At 42.7% G+C, this 8,067-nt stretch overlaps 1 pseudogene; it reads right to left on the reverse strand.

Moving 5' to 3' along the window:
- Positions 1-6,594: 6,594 nt before the first annotated feature.
- On the reverse strand, positions 6,595-7,259 carry LOC114613760 (annotated as a pseudogene).
- Between the last annotated feature and the right edge of the window lie 808 nt (positions 7,260-8,067).

Raw genomic sequence — 8,067 nt, forward strand, 5'->3', positions numbered from 1 at the left:
AAAGAAAAACCCCTTTACACATTTTTCTATCCGCCCTCTCCTCAAATTCCCCAGGACAGGCAAGTTACTGTCTTGTCTAATTTGCTAAAGGAACAATGCTTCCCCCTTGAATAGTTTGGGATTTTTGGGGGGTCACTTGCAGAAAACACACATGAGTTTATATAAATAATTTCCAGTTTCATGGAAAGCAAATAAAACAAAGGATCCATGATGTACAATACATCATGAACCCTCTGGCTGTTCTGCATCCAAACACGAGCAGACTCCCTTTCTTGCTAGTGGAAAGGACAAGACAGCTCTGCTTGTCCCGAATCACTGTCCCCTTTGTCAGCAAATAACAAGTCCCTGTGTTCACAAGGGCTTTAGGGGATGGTAGCAAGCAAGAGCAAAGTGAAGAAGTGTGTAAGTTTTCCACAGTGAGTGTGTGCTTATCGAGCCTCCCTAAACCTCATCATGGCCGGGGAGACAGAGACAAGGGGCCCTGGGTGGTTTTCTTTATTTCTGGGTTTCAGCTTTTCTTTGGCTTTCACAGGTTAAAACACACACACACACACACACACACACACACACACACACACACACGCGTGCGCACACACACATAGTCTAACATCAAAGCTGAAAATTTCAAACTGACTTCCAAGAGTAACAGAATCTGATGTTACAGTTAATATCAAAGAAATATTCCCCTGTACTTAAACTGCCAACTGTGTTAAGGCAACTCAGACCCTTCAGAGTCTTCAGAATTCTCTTGTCTAAAAGCCTCCTTCACTCCAAGTATTTTACAAGAATTAAGAATATAAGGCCGGGCAGTGGTGGCACACGTCTTTAATCCCAGCACTTGGGAGGCAGAGGCAGGCGGATTTCTGAGTTCGAGGCCAGCCTGGTTTACAGAGTGAGTTCCAGGACAGCCAGGACTATACAGAGGAACCCTGTCTCGAAAAACCAAAAATAAATAAATAAATAAATAAATAAATAAATAAATATTTTTTTTAAAAAAATGAAAATCCAAATCAATCCTAACGAAGGTTAACTCTAGATAGTCTAGAAAGTTCTGTGTTTAAGAAGTATCTGTGAGCAATGCAAAAAGAGCATTGTTTTCATGAATAGAAGAGTAACAAAGATTTACAATATAACTTTATTATTTCAAAGTAAACCTGTGTACCCTTCTAGCCAATAGCCTTGTTTTTAAAGGTAATTTGGGGTGATATTAGAAGTTTTTGCCTAAGCAGACTAAACCAGCTGTCCTAGGTTGGTTTCTATTGCTATGAAGATACCATGACCACCACAACTCTTATGAAGGAAGACTGGTTTTCCACTCAGAGTTTAGACCATTATCATCATGGTGGGAAGCATGGAATCATGCAGGCAGACATGGTGCTGGAGAAGGAGCTGAGAGTTCTACATCTACATACAACAGGAAGTGAATGTCACACCGGGTGTGGTTTGAGCATCTGGTACCTCAAAGCCCGCCCACAGTAAGACACTTGCTCCATCAAGACCACACCTACTCCAGCAAGGCCACGCCTCCTACTAGAGCTACTCTCTATGGTCGGCGGGGGAGTGCAGGACACGCCCAGTGTTTGTGCCACTTTAAATTTCTTGTGTCATGAAGGTTGAGTGACAAGAGTTGCCCTTCTTCCCCCTCCTGAGGAGACTATACTCACCTCCTTGGATCAAGCTGCAGAAGGAAATACCAGTAACTGTCAAAGAGGGCACTGGCGTTTTGCAGTGAGTAGGGTCTCCCCAGTGATTTTACTATACTCTACCTTTTAGCATGTCCAACGCTTGCCATGCTCACCCAGAATAATGAGTTATACTTCTCCTTAAAAAAAAAAAAAATAATCGCACGAGGACGAGGACTTCTAGTTCATGCCATAAAAGTAACCTATGTATTTGGTGCATCTGTGATACATTCTAGACCTGTGAGTTCTCAACCTGTGAGTCGCGACCCCATAATCTAAGACCATCAGAAAATATAGATATTTGCATGACAATTCGTAATAGTAGAAAAACCACACTTACTAAGTACCGATGGAAACGATTTTATGGCTGGGAGTCACCACAGTATGAGGAACTAGGAAGGTTGAGAACCACTGTGCTAGAAAAGAATGAATGGATAAGGTTCTGCCGGGCGGTGGTGGCACATGCCTTTAATCCCAGCACTTAGGAGGCAGAGGCAGGTGGATTTCTGAGTTTGAGGCCAGCCTGGTCTACAGAGTGAGTTCCAGGACAGCCAGGGTTACACAGAGAAACCCTGTCTCGAAAAACCAAAAAAAAAAAAAAAAAAAAGAATGAATGGATAAAGAGCAGATAGATGTGTTTGATCTCTCCCATCCTCATTTTTTAATCTGTAAAATGAAAATGCTAGATACACTCAATACAACATCCTGTCAGAGAACAGCTGGCATATACATACAGTACCGGGGCTGACCTAGCCAGCCCTTATGTTCTACGGGGCTGACCTAGCCAGCCTTTATGTTCTACGGGGCTGACCTAGCCAGCCCTTTATGTTCTACGGGGCTGACCTAGCCAGCCTTTATGTTCTACGGGGCTGACCTAGCCAGCCCTTTATGTTCTACGGGCCTGACCTAGCCAGCCCTTATGTTCTACGGGGCTGACCTAGCCAGCCCTTTATGTTCTTCCCGTTCCTGGAAAGCACTGTTTAAGGATGTGCAGCTGTTGACAAGGGCAAGGGACGAGGCCACCACACGTGGATCCTGCTGTGTCCAGCTCAGTCCTGTTACTCAGAAGCTCACTGGGCTCTTCATGAAGGTGATAGGTCATAAAGATGTCTATAAGCCACACAGGTATCCTGCTTTCATGAAGCGGCCACTCGTACTTAATGAAATGAAAATGATTGTAATAATACAAGACTAAGGAAGCAGAAGGATGAAGTCAAAAGACTAGCTAGACTCCATAGCTCTCCTTCACGTGTGACCAACACAGCTTGGGTAGGAAGCTACCTTTAGAAGCCAGTATACTTAATTATAAAACAAGCATAGAAACGTTGTTCCTACATAGGATTGTGTTCCATTGGAAAAAAAACAATGTTAGTATTTATATAATAATGTAACTAAATATTTAATGCCAGTGGACAAATTCAAAAGGGACTATGTAGGCTTGGATGAAGAGTCCTCTGCAACTTGGCTCAAAGACATAAAAGAAAAATAAACTGGCCAGGCGGTGGTGGCGCACGCCTTTAATCCCAGCACTTGGGAGGCAGAGGCAGGCAGATTTCTGAGTTCGAGAGTTCGAGGCTAGCCTGGTCTACAGAGTGAGTTCCAGGACAGCCAGGGCTACACAGAGAAACCCTGTCTCGAAAAACAACAACAACAAAAAACAAAAACAAAAAAACAAAAAAAAACAAAAAACAAAAAAAGAAAAATAAACTGAAAAGATGCTCTTTATATCCAAAGGAAAAGGGGTATTAATGCAAGGGTACCCATTCTCAAATCACTTCATAAATTTAATTTTTAAAAATCCCCACACCATTTTTGGACCTGTTCAGAATAATTATGAGCGTCATCCAAAAGCCTGAACTTACAGAAAACAAAGGATACCATAGTTTACCGTCAGATGGACAAAGTGAAGGGAAAATTTGCCACCAGCTATTTTAACAAGGCAAACTATAAAGCTGTTAATTTATAAAGTATAATAAACAAGATTACTAGCCATAACACACTCCAGCTTATTTTCTACTCTGCTAGAGGTCATGAACTAGTGTTGACAGCACATTGGTTTATAAATATCCCAAATGGATGGTATTGAAGGTAAGCGTATGTGGCTATTATCAACACAGTGATGTAGAACTATGTAGTTATTGCCATAGAATGATATTAACAATATGCTAGTGTGGTGGTTTAAACAACAGTGGTCCCCAAAGCTCATATATTTGAATGTTTGGTCCCCAGTTGATGGAAATGTTTGGGAAGGATAAGGAGGTGTGGCCTTGTTGGAGGAGGTGTGTTACTAGATATCCTTTGTGGTTTCGAAAACTCATAGCATTCCCAATTAGCTCGTGGATCAAAATGTAACTCTGAACTCTGCTTCAGGGCCACGCCTGCCAGCCTGTTGCCACACTCCCCATCATATGACAGTCAGGAACTCTAACTCTCTGAAACTGTAAGTCTCAAATAAACTCTTTTTCTATAAGTTGCTGTCTTAGTTAGGGTTTTACTGCTGTGACCAGACACCATGACCAAAGCAACTCTTCTTGTAAGGGATCTCATTTAATTAAGGCTGGCTTACAAGTTCTGAGGTTCAGTCAAGTATCATCAAGGTGGGAGCATGGCAGTATCCAGGCATTCTTGGGATTGGGGGAGCTGAGAGTTCTACATCTTCATCCAAAGGAAGCCGGGAGCAGACTGTGTTCCGGGAACAAGGAAGGAATGTCTAAAAGCCCTACAGTGACACACTTCCTCCAACAAGGCCACACCTCCTAATAGTTCCACTCTCTGGGCCAAGCATCTTCACACCACCACAGTTGCCTTGGTCTTGGTGTCTTATCACAGCAGTAGAAAAGTATTTGTAGGTATAATGTTATTGTGCCCTATGTAAAGCTTATCCTTGTATAATTCAAATGCTAATTTCTGTGACTCCATATGTGGTTGCAATCACTAACCTGAGAATCTCATGTCACAACATTGTGTAAACATTGCTATCCCAATTATTCCCTGGTTGATCAATAAAGCTAGCTGATCAGCCAGTGACTGAGCAGGGGAGGGAATAGGACTGGACTTCCTCCCAGCCAGGGGAGGAGACAGGAAATAGAAACAGGGAATCACCCAAGGGGGGAGAGTCCCAGAGACACTGTGAGAAAACACCCGAAGCAGAAAGAGGCAGATCTATACTAAAAGTGCAAGTATCACAAGGATTTTGACCAGGAGGTAGACAGATTAGCCTAGAGGATTAAAATAAAGCAATACTGCTCAGTTGTTGTGCAGTTAAAGCTTGATAAATAAATATAATAGTCCAGTCTCAATTACTTGGGAGTTATCTAAGTTAAGAGAAAAACTGTAACATACGTATCATAAAGCCACTAACAAGTATTGACCCCATTTGGGAAGAATAAAATGCCATATATGTGTACATATGTAGAGGAAAAAGGAAGAGTTTCACGCCAATATACTAATAATAGCTACAGTCTACTTAGCTGCAGGTGCTGAGTTTATGGGTGAGTGAAATCTTTTTATTCATCTGTAATGAATATGTATTAGTAATTAAAATACAAATTTCAAACATTTTAGAGTGTTCATAACATGTAGATTCTATTTATTCTTATTTTCAGCCAAATTTTCAGGGGGGAAAAATGCAGATCTGGCCTTTAATACATAGTTAATATTTATCATGATCCTCCATCAAAGATACGCATTCATCAAAGAGTAATTAAATCAAACATTCCCGATTCTCTTTAACATTAAGTCTGCAGACAATCCACAAACCGAAATAATCTTTTTTTTTTTTTTTGCTATAAAATTGGAAACGCTTTTTCCAATTCCTGCTTCACAACTTCTCTAAGAATAATACAGCTGTTTATTTAATCGGGGAAGTACGGTCTTTAAACCGATGCTTTGTGCGGACATCGGAATCCGTTGCTCCGGTTGCTAGGACACAACACTGCGCTTCTTGTAGTACAACCTCCTGGGCCCAACTGGTCCAGGCTTAGGTCTGGCCCTGACCCAGCTGGGAGAATTCAAGATTTATTAATGCCGTGGCAGCAGAATAAGGCAGTTACTCATGACGACTTTTTTACACAGGACAAGTACACCCAGGCAATCCCAAAGTGCAAAAGCCACAAGCAAACAGCTGAAAGTGTTGTGTTCATACCGGAAGGGGGAGGCTACGGAGAAGGGCGAGCCTGCAGACTTCAACTCTGCACCTTTAGTTGCTGCCCTGAATTTCACCTATTTTTGTCCCAGACAGCAGCCTGTCGCCACCGTCAGTGAGTTGAACTTAACATAGTGGGGAGAAGGGTGAAAAACTGATTCTTGAATAAGTTTCATGGATTGTATCTCTTGTTCTTATGACTAGAAATGTTATAATTTAAGAATATCCAGAATTGGCGGGAAAAAATTGTACGTCTATGAGTTGAAAGATATAAATTATTTCAAATGTAATTTGAGCATTTGTGAGCATAGTGTCAGCATGGGGTTGGGGGAGCATAGTGCAACGGAGCATGTGCCGCGTTGCCTTAGTTACCACGGTAACATTAGACATGCTAAGCCTCATCTTAACGGCAGCACAATATTCCACGCTGTGATTTCTATGATTATTATATAAACTTTATTTCCAAGTTTTTGCCTCTTTTAATAATATGATCACTATATATATATAAAATTTTCATTTCAAAGGATGTCTTAAGACAGCTTCCAGAAAGAAATCACTCTTATAAACATTTTAAGGCCACACTGAAAAATTATTTTCTAAGGGGTTGTAGAAATTTTTGTTTCTATTAGCAACATATAAATGCCTACTTCCTTCTGAATTTATTCATTTTAGGATTCATTTAAGTGCTTTCCTCTCTCTCTCTCTCTCTCTCTCTCTCTCTCTCTGACTTAATTCACTTGTTTTTTTTTTTTTTTTACATAAAAACCCTTATGTGGTTGCCATACCTGGACCCTGGGTCTTCTGAACAGAGACACTGGTGTGGGTTTTCACAAGATGGCCAGAGAACTCCCGATAAGGAGACTTGCTGAACACAGTCTCCTTCCAGAGGTCAGGGGTGAAGTAGCTGTACATCTTGAAGGTAGCATGAAAGGGTGCCTCAGCAAAGCGCCCAGGGTAACAGCACAGCCCCTGGCTACTGGGTAGCGGTCTTGAATATTGGCTATGAGCAGCAGCTTCTTGGGCCCAGGAACAGAGATAGTGTCAGCGTCTCTGGGCCAGGGAAGAGACACACCAACAGAGTCACCTTGCACAGAACAGCGTGGGGCTTGGTCATCTTGTTCTCCTGGTTGCTTTTCTGCACAGGGAGAGTGGAAAAGCTTGACGATCACAATGGTCCCTCGGACGGCAGTGGCTACCTCCCTGGAGCACTTTAACACCAAAACCAACGTGACCTTCGAACTCCCCAATAACAACAAAGCCTTGAACCTGGTCTGCTGTCCAGTCCAGATCTGCTTCTTCACAGGCACGATCCTTACAACCTCATCCTTCAGGGATGCACTCAGGGAAACGTCAGCAATTTCAGATTCCTTAATGGGCAGGGAGAACAGGTAAATCTGCCTCATGGACTTGATCTTCATGTCCTTGAGCAGGTGGCCCAGGGATTCACTCCTTGTCTTTGCTATACCTCCATTGCCACAGCCTCTACCATGACTGTGGCTTCAAGACCCACTGGACTAGCATCATCACCATTTGATATTTTCCAGAAGGAGGAGGGAAAGGGGGAGGAAAGAAGAAAGGAAGAAAACATGAAGGAGGAGGAGAAAGAAAGGAGGAAAAGGGAGGGGGAACTGGAGAAGAAAGAAGAAAGGAGAGGAGGAAGAGAGAAAGAAGGGGAAGGGGAGTTGGAGGAGGTAGAAAGAGAGGGAAGAGGAAGAGGGGGAGGAGGAAGGAGGGGAGGAGAAAGAAGGCAGAGGAGGGAGAGGAGGAGGGGGAGCAAGAAGGAGGACTCATTTGTTCTTTAAAACTGAATAGTCACAAAGCTATTTGTGATTTTGGAGCCACAAAGATGTCTCAGTGGTTACAGATGACTGCAGCTAAGATAGATGACCTGAATTCAACTCCCAGAACCCACATGTAGGAGAAAACCCACTCCCTCTGATTCTCTGTATAGCCCTGACTGTCCTGGGACTCGATCTGCAGTCCAGGCTGGCCTCGAACTCAGAATCTGCCTGCTGCTGGCATTAAAGGCTGCCATTTTCTCTCTTTAAGACAAAGTCTCACTATGCAGCAGCCCTGGCTGGCCTCGAACTCACAGAGACCCACTTGCTTCTCCATCTCCAGTCCTGGGATTAAAGGTATATACTACCATGTCAGTCCCATTTTTTTTCACATCCTGATTTTAATCTGCAGGTGAGACCAAAGGCATTTCAGTAACTTTGAACAAGAAGAAACTTTAGGTTG

Source organism: Grammomys surdaster, unplaced genomic scaffold (genome assembly GCF_004785775.1).
Source record: "Grammomys surdaster isolate TR1022 unplaced genomic scaffold, NIH_TR_1.0 126271, whole genome shotgun sequence".
Classification (NCBI taxonomy): Eukaryota; Metazoa; Chordata; class Mammalia; order Rodentia; family Muridae; genus Grammomys; species Grammomys surdaster.